Source organism: Pezoporus wallicus, unplaced genomic scaffold (genome assembly GCF_028554395.1).
Source record: "Pezoporus wallicus isolate ANWC-B61680 ecotype Strahan unplaced genomic scaffold, APGP_CSIRO_Pwel_v1 contig_4191, whole genome shotgun sequence".
NCBI lineage: Eukaryota > Metazoa > Chordata > Aves > Psittaciformes > Psittacidae > Pezoporus > Pezoporus wallicus.
Window position 1 is genome coordinate 6,027,924 of NW_026641383.1, and position 21,347 is coordinate 6,049,270.

Below are 21,347 nucleotides of genomic sequence, written 5' to 3' on the forward strand. Positions count from 1 at the left end.
CAAATCCAAATAAAATATAGATATTCACAAACGTCAAAACCTGGTGCCTTCTGCAGCTCTGGGCTCCTTAAAGGTACTGACTTCACAGGGAAGAAGGGGAACAAAATGGTTTTAAAATGAATTCTTAAAATAGCCAAAACAAAACTTAACTCCACAAAAAAACCCCACACTACAAACCAAAACGCCATCCAACATTTCAACACCCTCAAATCACAAAGAGAATTGAGGTACTAAAAAAGGTAGAGAGAAGAAACTTTAGAAGCTAGAGGAAGAATATTTCTCTCTTTCACCTTTCTGTACAGTGTCAAAATGTAATATTAATACTTCCTGCTCTAAGAAAATCTAAAGAGGACTCAGCAAGCTATTAAACCTTCCAGTGGATCATTTGTGCTATGACTTATTAGCATAATTGGGGACACACTTTATCCTGACCTTTGCAAAACTTTCATTTCCCAAATGTGATAGATACAAAGTGCTTCTCTAACACCAATAACGATTATTTCCTATGGGAAACTGCCAATTATAAGTTGGTGAAAAATGCTATATTTGATGTACACTGAGAACATGAACACACCTATCAATAGTCAGGCTAATTAAAGCCATTCTCCAAATACTCATAAAGCTTGTCACTGCCATGAAATACAACCTACACAACTGCATCCTTGTCACGTCATTCATAGAATCATAGAATAGTTAGGGTTGGAAAGGACCTTAAGATCATCTACTTCCAACCCCTCTGCCATGGGCAGGGACACCTCACACTAGACCATGCCGCCCAAGGCTACGTCCAACCTGGCCTTGAACACTGCCAGGGATGGAGCATTCACAACTTCCCTTGGCAACCTATTCCAGTGCCTCACCACTCTCACAGGAAAGAATTTCCTCCTTAGATCCAATCTAAACTTCCCCTGTTTAAGTTTGAACCCATTACCCCTTGTCCTATCACTACAGTCCCTAATGAAGAGTCCCTCTCCAGCATCCCTATAGGCCCCCTTCAGATACTGGAAGGCTGCTATGAGGTCTCCACACAGCTTCTCTTCTCCAGGCTGAACAGCCCCAACTTTCTCAGCCTATCTTCATTCAACAATAAACGTTTGATTAATGCTTAAATACAGCACTTCCACTGAATGCTCCCCTTTCCCTACCAGTAAACTAACACATGTGGGAAGGTGTCTTAACATTTAGCCACTTGATGTGGCTTGATATAAACAGTAGGAATTTGAGTCAAGTGCCAGCAAAAATAGGCAGACACAGACATAAGCTCCTTGTGTTCTGGACACAAAGAAAAATAAAAGCATAGCAAAGATCATAGATAAGGACAAGCCATAAACTGTCACAGAGAATATGGTTTAGGTTTATGATACTGACTGCAGTACAGTGTGCTGAGGTCACAAGTACAACAGGTAGCTAATTCAATGGCATCATTTCCTGCTCCTCTGTCACCTGCTATCTGGTATAACCTGCTGCCAAGGTGCTGCAGCCAATGTGTACCTTTAGGGAACAGAACCAACAAAGGACAGAGGAGGTACAGCCAGACAAAACTGAACACAATAATCCGACAGAGGACAAGGTAACTGCCTTCCCACCAACACACCCTCAACTACTCGGTGCACCCAGCTCTGCATGCATACATTAGGACTGCCAGAGTAGGAGTGTGTTTTAGCAGCACCAGCCTCAGGCATTTAGTTTACAAAGTATCTTTTCCAGCAGTGAAACCATACCACACAAACAAGGAAGCCTTCCAGAAAATGCAGCTTTGGGAGAATGTTGAGTTCAATCTCTTCATAGGTAGCCCAGGTTTTTAAAGCTTTCTCTGGATCCTACTGGATGAACAGACAGAATTGGTAGGCTGCAGAATCATAGCAGAGAGTAAAAGAAATTCCAGCTCTCACTGATCAGCCATTCTGTACACTACATCATCATCTTGTGTTTAAAAGGCATTTGCTGTAATGTCTTTGCTTTGGCCATAATCACTTTCGAAACAAGTTCTTAGGGCCTGATTTTATGTTCTTGCTAATGTGAAAACCTCCACAAGATTCTCTGATTCCAAGATGAAATGGACATTAAAGTCAATGTAAAACTATTTTACTACATTCACTTTTCCTGTGTAGATTAACACAGGAGAGTAGAATATGAATACTGAAAAAGCTGATTCCAAATTCTACATGACAATAGCAAACCCTCCATGCTGGTATATCGATGACAGAAAGAAAAGCTTTTGAGTTTCTTACAAATATTGACCTGAAAACTGCCTCAAGCTGTTTAATATTTCACAAGAGTGAACTCCCCGTTCAATGATTCTGTATGTACACGATTTACAAAGAAAAAAAAATCATTATGGAGTCCAGGCAACAAATTGCTGTATTAAGTAGTAGAAAAGGGTCACTTAAACCAAAAGAAGTCACGTTTAAAAGAAGCCCAAAGCAACACTTGAAGTTTATCTTTTAAAGATTTTCAGAATCTCTTGCTAATTGCTCACCTACATCCTTAAAACCAAATGCATTTACACAAAAAAGACGCCATGTCCAATTCAAGATGTCACCTTGCTTAGTTCCAACACAGCTACAGCCAAACACCATGCCAGTGTTTGATACAAATCCTACAGAGCTGAGGCAGGCAGAACTGTGTTTTTAAAGAGAAAATGGATACCAGCTTCAAATTCAGCAAACTCAAGTTCCAGTTCATCTGAATCAAAAACTTCCCTCGTTGTAACTCAGGTATTGAAGAATATTTGATCTGCCCTTCAGAGAGGAGATAAACTGCTTTCATATACGGCTCAGTATGTGCAAAAGTGCACCTTAACAAGTGAAATCTAAAAACTATTTAGCTTGCAATGAGAAAGGTTCAGGAATCATTTGAATAGAGTAACCAAGTACTAACATGAAGCAGGTATGCCTGTCCATCCTGCTGGAAGGGACCTACTGAATTCTTAGAGCGAGCTGCTCAGCCTAGGTGAATTCAAACCAAATACAAGCCACAAATATTTTAATAGCTATGTTAACTGGCTTTTGTCCTCCCATAAGGTCTCTAAAGAAGGAAAGACAGGGTTGCTTTCTCTACCCTAAAATACAGCACAGCAAGAGTGACTGAATGAATTTTTGTCAGACTGAGCAACCTGCTTGTTCACAGACAGGGGCTGGACATACAGATCTGACCACCTAGACCCGATCTAAAGAGGTAAGTGAAGTACTGCTTTCCTTTGTTTTGAGAAGAGTCTGATCATCAGGCCAGAAGAAGTAAAAAGGGTCAAAGTCTTCCAATTGTACAAATACCTGAGGAAAGGACTCTGCCAGTCTATGGTATCAGCACAAGAATTACTTTAACATGTACAGCAGTTCCAGAGGTGCTCCCAACTGCTAACCCAGACTGCAAGAGATCTCATAATCATCTTGTTTACAATCCAAATTTCCAGTCTGGTACAAATCAAAGAGCAAAAAGGAGCAGTTATGAAATGCAAGTAGATTCACTTGCTACTTTTCAGTGTAATGTTTTACAAGTCATATTAATTTGGAAAAGAAGAAACAACAGTTAAAAATACAAACATAGAAAAAGTGGAATGTGTGACGTTAAGTAATGAGCAACAGTCCATATTTCTGTCTTTGCCCTTTGTTTTACAGGGAAAATACTAGACAGCAGTCTCATCACATACTGTAACTTTCAAAACTTGGCAAAGCAATTCTTACACACTGCGTTTCAGATCCAATAACTCAATACGTGCTTCAAAGATCTGGCAGCAGTTCTTTTGGGAGTTATTTCCTACTTTTCTGGCTTATGCAACCTGTCAAGTTTGGAAAATTTACACTTAGCAGATTAAAAGGATGTACACAGAGAAAGAGGAAATCATAATAACCACAATTAGAAATGAAGTTTTGAATGCAAATTTGATTTGCCACAGACATTTCCATTGCCTGCAAGAAATCACCCTGATTCAGAGCAGCACATGCCTTCTTCTCAGATTCCAGTTTTCACAGGTACTATGATCAAAAAGGATTTGTTTAGGTGAAGAGCTGCCAGTAGGGCAGACTCCCTAACTCGTCACACAAATATTCTCTGTTCAATAATTCAATACTTGTTTTAAGAGCAAAAAAATTACAACAGAGAAGATATGAACACTGGAGCAAAACCAGGCTCTGGGAAAGCCACAGGATGGAGCAGAGTTTTGCCTGTGATTAGAATCTGTTTACTTAAACACTCAACCAAGCATTGCTCCTCTGAACCAGACCACAAGTGTGATTAGAGAAAACATCCCTCTGAAATTTTCCATAGTTTGAGGTTTAAAGTTGAAAATACAGGAAGAAAAAACAAAACAAAACCCAACTTTCCAAAACCAATGCATTTTCTGGCAGTAATTTAGTAATTTTCTTTGCCTTCACCAAAAAGCAGTAAGAGATGAAGATGAATGCCCTCAACATGCAGCAGCATAAGAAGAAGGATCAGTTTAGAAGAAAATATCTACTAATCTTGGTGTATTAATAGTAAGAAATCCCTTGGGAACACAGGAATGTCACTTCACCATCTCTGCCACCACTGCCCTTCAACTTTTGCACCAAGTTATGCCATCTTGGTTTAGGCTGAGAAACTAGAAAGGGACTAGTTTCATCAAGTCCTCTCTACTCTCTCAACTTCCAGACACACATTCATGCTGGTTCGAGCAGACTCTTGTGCTCTGGTTTACTCGTGAAGCTAATTTCATTCACTACTAAGGAATGAAAGTGACTCAAAAAAAAGAGATGAGAGGAAACTGCAAAGAACCCAATAGGCCTCAGTGAGCTGAGCCTGCTCAAAAGAAAGTGGTTTGCAAAAACTCAACTTTCTTCAGGTTTTACTGAGGCCTAACAAAACGAGCTGTCATTTTGTGTTCAGTTCTTCCCACATGTAAGAAGACCACATGTAAGACCAGGTTTTGCGCATTTTAAAGGAACAAGGTTCTAACTTCAGGCACTGATGAAATACAAATTTTGAGTAAAATGACACCACACCTGAGTTCCTTAGAGATCATCCCCATACCTTTTCAAAACACAGCAGTCTTTCTTTGCTGGGGATTGACTGATAAATCTTAAGGGGAAAGTTTCACAAGACAGTCACTTAAATACCAACAAAAAAACACCTTTCTCAACCCAAGACAACTCATTTCATATACAACCAAAATGTACAGGAGCCAAGATTTTTTTCCTCTGTTTCTCTGAAATAGAATGTCTGAAGATTCAGGCATGGCATAAGACAGACGTACCATGACCAATTTAAGGCAGCAGTACGGTAAACTTCATTAGTCCTCTCTAGAAATCCCCTAGTCACTCATCATTTCCTCACTCACCTCTGCTCTGCCAGCACAAACAAAAACTGATTCAGCTGGAAAAAAAAATTAATAAATCACAGAATCATAGAATAGTTTGGGTTGGAAAAGAACTTTAAAGGTCATTTTAGTCCAACCCCCTGCAATGAGCAAAGACATCTTCAACTAGATCAGGTAGTTCAGAGCCCCATCCCACCTGACGGTGAACGTTTCCACAGATGGGGCATTTACCATCTCTCTGGGCAACCTGTGCCACTGTTTCATAACCTTTATTGTAAAAAAATTCTTCCTTTTAATTTACATCTACTCTCTTTTAGTGTAAAACCATTACCCCTTGTCCTATTGCAAAAGGCCCTACCATAAAGTCTGACCCCGTCTTTCTTTATGTCCCCCTTAAATATCAAAAGCCTGTAAAAATGTCTCCCTGGAGGCTTAAAACCAACCTTTCAGAATTGCAGTTAGCAGATCTACTTTTTAGCTAGATCAGCTTCACTACTTACACAGGCTTTTGGTGTGAACAAACATCCACGGACAAGAAATTAAGAGGCCGGGAGTGAGAGTGGGGACTACGCTCTGTAACAGAAGCATCAGTTCAAATGTACATGAAACTACAGGGAACCTGACAACTGAGACAATAACCACAGCCATAAATTATCCCTATGGTTTTCTTATCATTTGCTTTTTAGGTGTACTCCCAGAGCTCTGCCTCCTCTCCGAACCACCAACCCTTCTCAGTCCAAGACCTTCACCAATGTATACTTTCTGCTCTTACCCAGCAGTCTACCCACCACTGGATTTTGCTGTGATGAAACAGGACAGTCTTTCAAAGGAAAGTATGAAGTCTACATGATCACAAGCAACAGGGAATGTTTGGAAAACAATGCTTCATCTGGATGCAGTAAGCCTCATTTATTTTTCTTTGGCCTCTCTATTTTTGTTTTATACTGTTTACTCCATGTTTTAATGACAGAAGGTATTTTAAGCATTCCTGACCTAGAAATGTGCTAAGAGAACTTTTCAAAAGAAAACATTGTCCATCTGAAGGGAAACTCAGTGTGCACTCCACCTAAGCAAGCTATGTATGTTGCTTACAAACAGCAGATAACTTCTCAGACCTAAAAGAACTCAATTTCCAGAAGCTAGAGATAACATGTATAAAGATTCAGATTGGCTGCAGGATTCAATAAACCTGATTAAAAGAACAGTAGTGGGATTCCCAGCCAAAACAGATGCAAGAGAGGAAAATTCAGCTCAGGTGGGAAATATCCACACAAAAATGCCTTAATTGCTATGCTTATCAGGGACCATATCAAGATACCCAGTGGAGCCACAATAGCACTACCTGTATTTTCAGACTTACACTCCAAGGAAATATTTGCAGAAGTTTCTACTTTCCAAGAAAGTTATTTCTGGCCAAGGTAGGTTTAAGTTTTTCTTAGTTCTTTTAGTAAACTGTACTTGTGCCCACAGAAGAATTATTTTTATCAGTTACAAACAAACAAACTGATTGTGATAGAACACCAGGTCACAGTGCAACAAATTCCCAAATCCTTGTGGTGTACAGCACAGAGATAGACCAATGATCAAGTAGTGAAAACCAAGGAAAACAGAAGTGCATTTTAATGACTAATGCCAAGGTTATACATAAATAAAGCACTGCCTACAACCCCTGTAAAACTACTCCTAAGATTCTAGAAGACCAATGCAACCATGCTCTTTGGTGACTTTCTACACTGAAATTTTGCTGCCAAAGATCCCTCTAGAGGAGTGGAGAATTCTGATGTGAATTTGGAGACATTCTTACATGATCAACAAAAAGTAAATACATCATCTCATCATCATCACTGATAAAAGGTTCTGTAGACAGAAGAGTGCACCACGTTCTGCATTTCACTTGCATGGGCAGTGCTCTCCTCCTATGCAGAAAGGACTGGCAAAGAACCCACTTAAGCTAAACTGGATGAATGGTTTGACCAACAGAGCAGGATTGAGGTCTCACTCAGGATTAGTGAGAAACTAATCATTTGCCTCACAACAAACCCTTTCGAGCCTGCTCAAGGCCTGGATGCTAAAGTGAAATTCTGTGGCAGTCTGGTGTTTCCGGAGGAAAAGCAGCTTTCGGACAGCAGAAGCCAGAAGGGTAAGAATCCTTGATGCAAGTGGCATATATAAAGCTACACTCAGACTAGGAGTATGTGTGAAGTGAATGTAAACCGGTCTGCAAGTGACCTAACTCTGAGTATTAAAAAAAAAAAACAAACAAAAAAACCCAGACAAACTAAACCCAAGTGACTGTTCTTGACAAATCTGAGGTGAGAAGAATCTGCTAGAACCAGAGAATGGAGCACTTAAACTACATTTGCTGCTGTTTTAAGAATAGCTCCATGTTCTTGCTATATCTTAGTGAGGCTGGGAAGGGGTGAGTTTCCTACTCACCTGTACTTCCCAGAACGCTAGGCTACTGCAAAAAGACAAGACCACTGAGGACCTAAAATGCCCCCATCTGTCTCTGTCACTCACACACATGCTATGCTTCTTTCTCAGTGTCAGGGGATCTGGTTTTCTGGAAAGCGCAGTACACTCTGCATTTGCAGAGTTATGACCTACACGTCTAACAACTTCTCTCCTCTCATGAGCCACAACTGTTGTTTTTTTAGAGCACATTTCTCATTCTAATACTGATAGCACTGCGCTGAAACATTAAACCATATTTTAGACAAATAGTAAATAATCTATAAAAAAATCCAAATGTTAGATGAACAGAAATACACATACCTTTTGAAAACCAGAAATCACTCTGTAGAAATTCCCATTGTAGAGAATGCCCTTCCTTCCCTAAAAAGGAGAAAAAAAGAAGCCTTAATTGTGCATACTAGTATTTAATTACCTGATACAAACACAGTGAACTACTTCAAGACCTTCTTTTTCACCCAGAAACAACTCCTTACTGATCAGTCTGTGTACACTATAGCAAGCATAAGTATTGCCAGCTCAGTGTGGTTTTGTCTGAAGTTCATTTCATTTTGAAATTGCTTTCCGTCTTTGTTACCTAAACAAAAGCATAACAGCTGCAGGAGAAACTAACCTATTCTTTCAAGCATTTAAAACTATACAATGGGAGCCAAGAAGGGAGCAGCTTGTCAGGACCAGAGCAGAAACATGATTTTTATTCTGAGATATATGATCAGGGCTCTTTCTTATCCCAGCTTTGGGTAAAAAGTAAATTAGTACTAAAACATACTTCCCCCATTGCTTTTGCCAACACTATAGAAGGGTGAAAGCATCATCTAATTCACCGATGTCCACTTCTGGTTTTCTGCCTTCTGTGTGTGTGTGTGGGAAGAGGTTGGCAACCTCTTGACATCTGACATTTCCATACTTCTGGGCAGTACAAGTGACTGAAGTGATTCATACCATTAAGAAGGAAAAACAGAATTAAGAGAAAGCCTCAGCAAGATTAGAAACAGAGGTTCTAGAAAACAAAGTGTCTCAGCCAAGAGAGGCCAGAGCATGTTGTAGGTCTAGCACTTGCCTCAAAAACTCACAGCACACAAAACACCCCAAGGAGTGCACTAGAGGACTGAGAACCACAGCAATCACAATTACAGCAATGAGATCAGTTAGAGATGAGTTTCCTGTCCTGTCAAGCACTCCCAAAGTTACCAAACACTTCTATTAAATCAGAAGTTTTTCCAAAACATAAATAACAACTGAGAGGACAAGGGCTAGATAACTTTGTTCTCACTAAATATTGACAGGACTCTCTTCTAGTACACCACACAGTGCCTTTGTTTTGTATGTTTTTTCCCCAACACCTAGAACTCTCTCATTTTGCCCATGCACTTTCAGACTGGCCTCAGTAGCTCATAAATTACATGACAAAATATCCCTGGGTCTCCACCACCACACAGCTACACACAAAGGTGTCCTTACACTTACTTATGGGGTCAACTAAAGCCAACCTCATGCTAAAATAAATTCACTATTCAAAACATGTTTGTGTTGGAAAAACAAGGCATTACAAAACATATTTTCAACCATACAAGCTACTCTCAACCTGCGATGAGATACACCTCCTACTTTCGTTCTCTTGCAGAATGTGGTTACATTTCAACACAGTTACATCAGTGTAAAATCCAGCACAGCACCAGTGAAATCAGTGGCATCCTACCACACCTAACACATGTGACAGAAACAGAACCTGCTTCTCAAATGATTTTCATCATTTACAGCTTGCTGGGTAAAACTGCCATTAGCCTCTGCTATTTCTCATGTCCCATGTAAACGGATGAATACAATCTCATAAATGTAATGAAAAAAAAATAACCTCTTTCTTTTTATATCTCTTTCAAATACCAAAAATCTTTGTCTTTTCACCGGTTACGAGTTTCTTCAGAAGCTTGTATGGGTTCAAAATCTCCAATGGCCCTGGTAGCGAGACTCAAAATTCTTTGAGAGAAACACTTCAAGCCAGGGTCAAGTCTCAGTTACAGAGGCAGAAGCACTAAGCAATCCCTAGCTAACACTAACCTAACTACTGATGGTGTAACGGACAGCAGCTGCAGCATCAGGTTTATCCTTTGTACTACAGTCCTAAAGGCAAAAAACAGAACACACACACACACACACACACACATTTTCATGTCTCTCTTATTCTAAAGCAAATAAATAAATAAATAAATGTTTAAAGAATTAATGATGTGGTCTTAAGTACCTTGTCTTGCAGAGGATCATTATGTTCCTCACTTCCTTAGCACCTAACTAGATAGACACTGCAGGATCTCAGCTGCAACTGAACACCTAACCAGATGTTGAGGCATCACATTCTGAAGCGCCCAATGTTCATTATTAACTACTGCTCAGGAAGGCAAGACTCTTTCTTCACTACTCACCTGAGCTTTCCTCCCACCTTAAATACACCTTACGGGTTCCTTCTCTCTCCATGTGACTTAATCCCCTAGTAACCTATTAGGAAAGGACTTCAAAACCCCCAGCTAAATCATGGTAATCCTTCAAAAGGATGGGCAGCCCTCATCCAGACTCTGGGCCTCTCAACAGATTTTCTTTTTATTTTAAAGCAGAAAAGAAGCTTACTTCAACAGGGATCTAACATACAAGTTTCTTTTTTGCTTCTCATTCTCTGGAATGATCAGGGAGAATGACCTGACAGTAACACACTTCTAGAAGCCTGTAGCTGTTTCCCATCTATAGGCACTTGGCTATGGATGAAGATCATGTCCCGGAGTTACCCACTGGGAGGCCAAAACTTTAGAATTCCTATAAAGACCTTTTGAATGATCCTAATTAAAAGTGAAGTACAAAGCACCCAATTTAGAAAAGACCATTAGAATCTCAATTTGCACATGACAATTTTAGGCCGTCAATACATCCTGAAACGGTCATTACCTATCAAATCTTCACTCATTTTGTGCCAAAAAGGAGCACCAAACATAGTTTATCTATTTGTTATTTTTAGACTTTTTTAACATTTTTCAGAGCTAAATTCCATATACAGCAGCCTGGACACATGGTTTCTAAGCAAGATCCTTTCTTGCTTTGGAATTTTTTTTCAGGATCGGGGGGGGGGGAATCCCCACAAACCAACCCAAAAAGCCCACAAAACCACCACACAAACCAGAAACACCTGAAAGAAGTTGCTCTCACCCTAACACTACGGTCTTTGCTAAGATGGTACCAGCTGGTACACACTTGTGGGCAGGAAACCACGCTTACCAGAACAACATTTTGTCAGCACGCTGCCTCCTACCAGCATGCAGCAAGAGTGCCAGCTCCTGCCTTCCATGGGGCAAGCTGTTCTAGCAAGGGCCACGCTGTCACATCACTCATCCTCATCTGAAGCCTTTGAGAAACCTCAGCTCCTTCCTGGAGTGGAGCCTTGCCAGGGACAGTCTGTCGTTGGTGACACACTACACACAATTCGTGGCTTCCTGCTCAAAGCATTACATAATTTGAGCCTCTGGCATATCTTTCTGGAACATTTCACATACTAATCCACAAGATCAGCAGCCTGTTTAGCTACCAGCTAGTACTGCATCTTCTCTGCACCAATACTGCTCTGGATGGCACTGACTACAGGGGCAGATGGCTGGCTGTCCCAAGTAAATGAAAACTTGACAGCAGGATTCATGGACACAGACAGAAGCAGCAGCTAAATACACAAACAATTATTGGTCAGTAACTTCAGAAACAGTAAGAAAATATAAATCAAGCAATAAAACAACATTTCATCCATTTCTGCCAAAGGAATACCATGATGGAAATCATATCCATAAACCACATATGGTTTTATTAAGGAATGTTGCATTTAACTTCTCTGAATTAAGTCAGCCAAAAAAAACAAAAGCATACAAGCTGCTGCTGGTACCACACACACTACACCCTTAACTACCAGACCTGCATCTGACTCCAGCCACACAGGCCTGAGTCAAGAGAGTTCTCCACTCAGAACAGGATGCATAAAGCTAAACTGAAAAGTGGAAGTACTTCCTGGTGTTTGCTGAGCAAGATTCAGCACACTGAATTTCTGAATTGGGCAGACTATTTCCAGAGACACTCCCAACAATTTGTAGTCCAGAAATCCTACTTTCTGAAAGGTATAACTCGGTAACATTTAAGTACACCCTCCAAAATTGTTTGTAAATTACAACATCTCAGACTTTACAGTGAGCCAATTTATATGATAAAACCACATAATTTACACCAAGCAATAAACAGCAGCAGTGTTTGCACAATAAAGTTACCACAAACTCTCAGCAGCATGAGTGTGTAAAAGGCCTAAGAAACACAATCTGCCATTGGACTCACAGAATTTCAGGGTATTTTGGATGTAACCACTGATACTATCCTAAAGCTCCTGACGGTATCTTACCTGTGGTTTAGGATGGTAAACGTTTTAGGGAGAAAATATTAAAAAGGCATTCTATTTTTACAGTCACCTTTAGTAATTCTCTAGAACTAAATTTATTGTGCTGCGGTTTAAGAGGTTTTCAATCTATGAAATTACTCACTGCTGATAAAGGCATTAACAATCCAAGACTTCATTTACAGCATTACAAAGAATCCAGGTCAATTATGGGTAAATGCTTTTACTCTGCTTAGGCCAATGAAATTAAGTTCATTAAAACCCACACTCCTACCAAGAGATGCTCACCACAATCCAAACAAAACAGAAATGAAGGGGCAATCCTAGACTCCAATACGCAGCCAGGCCAGCCAACACAGGCTCTGGGGAACACAGAATCTTAGACTAGTTTAGGTTAGAAGGGACCTCAAGATCATCTAGTTCCAACCCACCCACCATGGGCAGGGACGCCTCACACTAGATCATGTCACCCAAAGCTCTGCCCAACCCGGCCTCAAACATATGCAGCAGGTGAAAAGATGGGAAGAGGATGGATACCCCTTTCAGGCCCACAAGCTACCAGCTGCCAGCACTTTACATCACTAATGTAGATATAAAGTAATCATCTCGGGTCTCTAGGGAAAGCTGAGAGTCATCACAGAAATCCTACTGCAGCTCAGCCTTTTGTGCATGTACCCCACCTTCCAGAAACTGGGAGTTTGCTGCTTGCCATTTAACTCCAACACAGCATGTTCTGATCTATGCTTTTATTATCCCAATCCTCCATAACAGCAAGAAAAAGGGATTAAGCAGCTTTATTTTTCCCCTTGAATATTTACTAAGATAATTACACATCAGTTATGATACAAGATACACTACACAGAGCAAAATAATGCAGAATGGGCACACCACTTCATCCCAACCTCTTTGTCCCATAACACATGGGAGAGTACACAGCTGATTAGGTGTGCTCCTCCAGTAAAGTTTCACTCATCAAACTCTTCCAAATGTAACAAATAGATGCAGCTTTTTCATACCATCCCTTTTTTGGCAATCATATTACATTATGTCTTTAAAATAAAAAAGCTATTTTACAAAATGTTATTAATTACTAAAGCCATCTGTGCTTCTAGAGAGCACTCCTTTCCATCCATTCTTTCCTTCCTGCTGAGCTGCATGGTGAAGATGCAGCAGTATATTTACAACCATTTTTATGCTAGCAGATGTTACACCACACAAAGCTGCTTTGCTGCAAGTTCAAGAAGAAAGTGGTGGGAAGAAGTTTACATAGCCAGACATTATCAACAAAAGCAACAGAGGATAGCAAACCACAGGCCACAGACTTAATTCACACAAATCTCTCTTCCTCTTTGCCACTCTGCTTTCCAATTTGTTTCCACTTTATAGGAGAATCTGACTGGTAGTCACTTCATAATGCACTGCATGGCCTAAATGCCAGCAGCTTCCCTTGTCTCAAGAAAAGGTACAGAGCTGAAATTAAATTACAACTGGCTTAAACACACTTTTATTCTGCCTCTACCCAACTAGAACACATACCCCATTCAAAGTAAACATGTTTAGTCACTGAATAATATAAAGCATAAAAGCAAAATTTACACTGTAATAAACAGAGATACATTTCAAAACAATTTTGATTACTATCTCTGAATCTGGCTGCAACCAGCTAGCTAAAAGAGACATTATTGTGATGGAAATAGCATGGTATTTCAATGCAAGAAAGTAAATACATTCTACCAGATACTAGCACAGGAGTTGAAATCCACCCAAGAAAACCATTTCCATTATCGGTTTGCATTATTCTGCTGTAGCATTTTGACACCGAGTTTAAACATTAAGCTGCAAGTACAATGCCTCTCTTTTAAAACTGATGCAATTCCTTGGGGCAGAATCTGATATGGCAAACAAGATATCCTGTCCACTGGTTTCTCCCAAAGAAAAAAAAGGAGAGATCAGTTGAATTCTTTATTTGGCTAGTAAAAAGATCAAAGCATTACACATCTGCAACAGAGGTTTTCAGAGACTCACTCTGCAAACACCCTGGGCCTGATGCTTCAGGCTCTATGGAAGCAAATCTCTTCTGATGGTAGCCAGTACCAGTCTGTGCTGGCTTGTCCAATGTAAAAATTTACACTTCAAAGCTAAGTCAGTAACTTTTAAAGTGCCACTTGATCAAAAACTATTAAAACATGCAGCTTACATTTTTAGGTTGATCTTTACCACATGTAGTTAGAATTGTTTCACACTTACATTCTGTTGCCTGTGTACTAAAAATGGTGTTCAGCTCTAGACTCCTCCAATAGTGGTGTTATAAATTCTTTGGGGTAAGAAGCATTTTTAACAAGTATGTATAATGCCTAAAAAAAGATTTCAGAATGACTATTAGATCACCGAGGGCTGTAAGACTGCAGTGTCATATAATTTTTAGCATAGCTGAAACATCTTTCTAGATCTATGCTTTGTATATCGGAGTCCAGTTTCTGCCCAGTCTCTTCTATTTGTTTTCTCATCCAACTGTGCAGTCGAGCTTGTTCAGGGTTTGTTCTTTATTGCCTTTCACAGAACTAAAAGAGGGAGGAGACAGAAACAACACAACCCATATACATTAGTTTCTAAACTGACACAGATGTTCAGTGACAGGCCTGATGTCTGCAGCTACCCCAGTTCATTTCAAGAAGTACTTTTTTAATATATAGATGTTTCTGACTTGAGTGTCCCTTTAAGCAAGCTTTGCTGATTCAGGCTATCTCCATACAGTTGCCAAAAAAAGGCACTTCTGAGTTATGCTGCTACTTAAAGGTTTACACAGGGAATCCTCATACCTAGAAATAACAATAAGAAGCACATTTACATTTTTGCTGGAAGACTACTGTCAAATATTATATGCAGAAAGACTGCTTGATAAATATCCTGTATCAGATTATACTTCTAAACATGAAAAGAATAGAACTTGGCTACTGCTGGGCTATAAATCAAAACTGGATCTCTTCCATAACAAAGGTATTAAAACACAATGACCTCTAATACTGCATGACATGTCAATCTAAGCAGTATGAGCAATGCCTGCTCCATACATTAAGCTGCACTCCTGGCAGATCGTCCTGGTACAGTACATGTCCGTGTCCCTGATTTGCTACATTTTCATTTGCAAGTCAAGGTTAAGAAGTAATTTCCAGAATCTCTGTTGCTAACAGGTATGCTGCAGGCTTCCGTGAAACCCTCTTACAACACTTAAAAAGGTCTCAACAATTGGAATATAAAATGATATAAAATTGTCTGAAAGCTGGTTTATAGCTTTAGACATTTCAGCACGTTGAACTGAACAATGTGGATGCTGTTTCTTTTTAACTTACATAAAATAATAGCGTATATATATTCTAATTAAAAACACTATGTTGCAGTGCATTCTCTCATCTGAGGTATCAGTGACTAAGCACCAATGAGGTTAAAAAAATAATAAAGGCTGCATTATAATAAATGCCATAAAATAAATAATGCAAGGTTTCTGGGGCAGGAACTATCCTTACAATTTAGGACATGAAGAAAGAATCCTTAAGGGATCATACCAAACCTATCTAACAGCACAATGTAAGTGTCAATACAGGGATGTGCTTCAGTTCATACTTTAAGGGCAAAGCTGGAAGTACGCACATTGTTCTGATGCGTGCTGCTGAAGGCTGTTGCGTCTCTCACTGTTCACAAGACAATGAGCCTTCGTGTTGGGCATTACCCTGACATTTAAGATAAGCATTGAAAAAATACCATAATCAGAACAGCGGGGGTGTGTCTTTTACTGTATTTAACCAAAATCCAGGTTTAGAACAAAGAAATTCATTTTAAAAGTCCACTAGAGACAGATATGCCTATGTCCAAAAGATACAGGGAGGAAGGAAGGACTACATGGTGGAATTACTAAACCCGTATCAAACAGCAAAGAAAAAACCTTTCAGGCTGAGCCTCTATCCCTCCTATGTCACAAAAGGTTTTGGATTCTAACCCAGTAACACTACCACACCTACTATAGGATCAAATGTGTTCTAACAGACACTCCTTCCTCTGCTGAAGCTGAGCTAAAAATTGGTTTTGAAGAAATCAGATCAGTCTCAATGCAACGTTCTATAAGACCAGCAATTTCTCTCCATCCTGAGAAAGTGTAGTCTTTGACATCTGATCTCACAGAATAGGGGCTGTTTTTTTCTGAAAAGGAGCATTTTTAGGAAGTACATGTCAGCCCAGTGCTACAGTCAGGAGCACCTGCATCTCAAGACAACTTTGTGGGCATACAATTCCTTTCCCTACCTCTTGCTAAAGAAGGAAAGACACAAGGAAGGGAAAAAGTGACTTGCTCTAACTTTTGCAAGGGTAGAATATGGCCCAAATAGGAAAGTAATACTAGCAGCAGAGCTGACATGATCCACAGAGCTATTTACCATATCAAGCCCAAACAAGCATGAAAGATGCTAGGAGGAAATAAGCAGGGTATATAAACTTTCCTTTTTTTCTCATCAGTTCTTTGAAGAACTCCATCTCGCCAATCCTCATCTCATGGGCTTTGCTCAGAATGAGCTGCACTGAGAGCAGAACAAACCACATCTCTAGTGATGTACTCGTCACACAGTAACTTCTTCTATTATTACATTCCTTTCTAAAAATCAAAAGAATAGACCAGTGAGTGGGCACACACAATTTAGGCCTATGAACCTTCTGTAATAAAAACACAGATGCATAAACCCAGTCGCAACAGTATTACACTAATGAATAACAGATAAATTACAAGAACCTCCCAAAAGGTACCTCAGATGAGGCACACAGTGATTTTGACTTGAATAAAAGGGAACTTGTTAGCAAGGTTCCAAAGTAGCTTAGGTTACATGCTTGTAACACCTACACTTTATCAACAGACATTCCTGACCATGAAAAGCCAACTTCTGTTAAAATAATGTTTTCAGTGATGAAGAGATATGCTAATTACCAGTGGAACTGAAGACTACCTAGCTATGCAAAACCTGCCAAAGCCTTTAAAACCATATCCTTTAGCTTCTAAAACCCAAGATGTGAGGATAGCATGAAGAGATGGAAAGAGAAAAGGACTGTCTGCTTTCAGTCATTTTTAAGTAGAATGCCTTTACATGGTTTAAAGTGAATGGAGAAGTATTACCTTTACTTCAGCTTCTGCAAAGACAGCCAGAACTTTGTACTTCAAGTATACAGAAACAGCTACTTGAAATGCTGAGCAACTGAGGGATTCCATGGTTTATGAAACTAAGCAATATTACCAGAAAAGCAATCATTTAAATTACCAGTTACTTTTTAAGAATGAGATGTACCCCACCTAATAAATACCACAGCTCTACAGCTTTATATCTTTTAGGTATACAGCTTTAGAGCTCTTAAAACCAACACCAGACTCTGACAGTTACTGTTTTCAGTCCTTTGAAGAAATACTTCCACAGATCTTCCAGATCCAATCCAAGTATTGGCTGAAATTTCAAATTACTTATGAAGGTCTCCATGAGTATTTAAATGCTGCTAAAGTTTGAGGTTATTCTTTTAGGGGTTATTCTTTTAGATACGAGCAGCCTTCATTAAGGGAATAGAATATATTAAATAATTCAAAAACTAAGGCCACAAAAAGGCTAATGGAATTCTATATGACTGGAAAATCTCTCATAGTTTGTTGTACTAAGATTGTGTTCTGTAAAGAAAACAATTCCATTAAAAAAAAAATAAAGGAGAGAATGAGAACATACAGCAAACATTCTGAGACTAAATTACACTGGATGAAGCCAACTTCTTACAGCTCTATAATGTAACAGTGAACACAGCAATGTAATTCCCTCTGCCATGTCTACCTGCGACATTTCTGTGACTTCCAGAATCTGCTTTCCAGTTCCCAAATGCCTTAATTGCCACATCGCTCAGCACCCAGATCATGGAAAACTATTGACCATATCATTCAACGGTGATTCAAAATTACCTGAAGATCTACCTATCTTTCCACGTAATTTCAGATCAATTCAATAGATGTTTTTAACGTATCAAATACCTTAGAGCTGCGATTATATCTGTTTGCACAACATTCATCTTCAGCTGCTCTACTGTGGGGAGGGGAGGTGGTTGTACTAAATTTAAAGTGAGCAGTGTCTTTTCAAGGATAAATTAGAAATGAAAGCAGGATGAGATCAGTGAAGATTACAGAGCACTGTTTATTTAACTGAGCATAACTAAATCAAAGATATATAAATCAGAGCATGTATTTCTTGACAGATTGATTCAGTTGATTTACTTTTGGAAATTGAAGCGTCAAAGATCATTATACGAAAAAAAAACAAAACAACAAAACCCAACAACCTAGCAATAAAGCTCTTTTTCTTTTTTCTTCCAGAAATAGCCCACACCAATTCACAGCTCCTCATGCCAGTATTGCTTTCACCCTACTTAATGTGTTTTAAAATACAAAAAGCATTTACAAAATACATGTGTTTGTATAGCAAAAAAAAAAAAATACTGCAAGAATATACTTGTGATTTCTCCACATCTGGAATTGCATTTAGGTTACTGTCCTGGGTTCAGCAGTGCCTGACTGGGTTTAAACCACTTACACAAGGCTTTTACTTCACCACAGGAAAGCTGTTAGATACTAACATACAGGAGCTGCGCAAAACTTGGAGAGCACCATTTATCTATCTTTAAAAACAACAAAACCCAACAAACCTAGGGAAAAAAACTAAATAAATCAACTAGTAGATTGTCACTGTAGCCAAAACCCAACACAGTTTCTTTTTTCCAAGTCTGCAATTCAGTGAAAGCATCAGCATTGAAAATTAAGAAACAGCGGAAACGGCGATTAAGTTCCTATATGAGATCCGGACTACCAGACAAAGGTCTAAGCGAGCTGTGATTCCTCTAGCCACACAGAGACTACAGTTCTGCGGTGCAGACATCATTAATGCAAATTCTTCTAAATGATCTCAACCAGAGTAGTCAAAATGAAGATTATACCTTCCATATGAACCAAAGAAAAACATACAGGAGGAACATTCAACATTTCTCCATAGTAATGATCACACAGTTCTCTACAGAGATAAAAGCAAAATGCGCCAGACTGATGCATCTAAGCATCTCTACATCTTTACTACCTGCTCAAGCCAGAGCATCACCTCTCTTTCAATACAAAGGTAATTAACAACTAAGGTGGCACGAGAGACATTTGGGGTTCTCAGGCCTATGCACACAATCCATACACGCATTCACAAAAGCATTAGTACTGGTTACCAAGCTCACCAGAACTACACAAACTTTTTAACTCTAAGTCCAGTTAAGTATCATATGCTTCTTCCAAGGTGTCAGTCCTCATTAATTCAACATGGGAAGAGATGGTGTTCCCTCCCATAAGGGCAGTGCAAAGACTTTCATTACCTCCTGCAAAGACTAAATTAACTGTAAGACATTTTCTTGTATGAAGACACACACGTGAAATGGCGCACACTTACAAACTCTTTTTATATGAGTTTTTCTAGTTAGCCTTATGCTCTCACTGAGATCTCTCAAAGGAGACCATTTTATCAATACCTGTCAGCCAGACCAGGCATATATGTTGATTCCAGGATTTCCTCAGTCTGGACAAAAAAAAAAAAAAAAAAAAAAAAAAAACAAAAGTAAAAAGAATAAAAAAAAGCACACAGGGCCAAATATACATAATGCTCTAGGATGTACCCAAGTAGACAAGGATCTGCCTGAGGCTAGCAAAATTATACCAATGATGTATGAAAGCAGGGGAGCAGCAACCTGTGCAACTAAAAAACTCTGTTTTGTCCTGACCTGGGCCAAGGTCTTCTCAGAAATTATTTCTCATCCCTGCCACCTGCTATAATTACAGGTCAACAACAAGCCATTATGTATTTCATAGCTGAAAATCAGAGCATCAGCAAAAAGAACAGCCAGACTCTGCTAGATATTGCCATATTTGAAGGATTTGGAAAATAAAAAAATCATTGTAATCAGTTCAGTTGCAGCAGAGAGATTTCAGGACCAACAGTCCTTTCCCAGGGTAAATGCAGACGTACAGCCTTAGAGCAAGCAGAAAACCTTGCCAGAGTCTCACAACCCCAGCTGTTGTGTCTGGAAGAACATGCTACCACCAACAATCCCCCCTATACACGAGCAGCAGCTAAACCTCCTCTGCACTCAGACTGACCTATTTGAGCCCTCAATTATTCTCCCAGGTCACATCTCCCCCCTCCTCTCTTCTCCCTCCGCGCCTTCAGAAACCCCCACCTTCTGCTTCAGCCTGGGAATTCTCCAATCAAAGCAGATAAGCGCATCATGTGAGGGATGGCAGACACGCTGAGGGGAATTTCCAAGAGCTTCCCTGCACTGGCAGCACGCACAGATACAGATTTCCAATGTGAAAATTAGAAGCCGAGCAGCACCACCAAAGTATTCATGTTACCTGCAACTAACAGCTTTTATGCCAGACTGCAGCACCTAATCTGCAATCTGCTCTGATATACCTGCAATCACATTCCATCTTCCCTTGTCATTTAATGTATGACAATTACTCCTAAGCATATTTTGCTAGGGAAGCAGTACACATGTAACACAGACTGAAAGAGCAGAAAGCAGTAATTACTCAGTCTGTTCTTTGCTGATGTCAGACATGCAGTACAGCTCTCCGAATCCACCAGAGCACCCAATTAATCTGCACTAATCCTCAAGATCGAAAAAACACTCAAACAACAAACCAAAACATCAAATCATCCAACAGCCTCTATCTGCCTTCCAGTCAAGGTTTAGGAGCAATAAACAGTCCATTTCATCACCCCACTGTGCCATTCAATCTCTACTTTAACAGTTACACCTCACTGTCATCTCTGCAAATAAACCTGCTTCAAATTCACAGCCTCTCACCCCATCTCCCCTCTCCTTTACCTCCCCTGAACACAGTCCTTCATAGAAAACATACCAATTCTGTCTGCTTCAATAAACCATGTTAGCCCAGGCAGGGTAACCACCCCATGGCTCTATTTTCTACTTCCCAATAAGGCATTCATCCTCCATTTCCACTCTCTTTTCTGAGAGGAATTCTTGAAGAATAAAGAGTAATGCATAATTACCATCACATCTACATAAAAAAAAAAGCAACTTGCATGAAGGTATCAATATTCAAAATTG

At 39.6% G+C, this 21,347-nt stretch overlaps 1 protein-coding gene across 7 annotated transcripts in view; it reads right to left on the reverse strand.

Moving 5' to 3' along the window:
- The window catches only part of PLCB4 (phospholipase C beta 4), a 198,791-nt gene that overhangs the window by 171,629 nt on the left and 5,815 nt on the right, over positions 1 to 21,347 (reverse strand). For all 7 annotated transcript variants that reach the window (XM_057423494.1, XM_057423495.1, XM_057423497.1 and 4 more), the window contains one exon: positions 8,069 to 8,128. The gene's annotated coding sequence lies outside the window, so the exon portion shown is untranslated. Of the gene's footprint in view, positions 1 to 8,068; positions 8,129 to 21,347 lie in introns of those variants that run through there.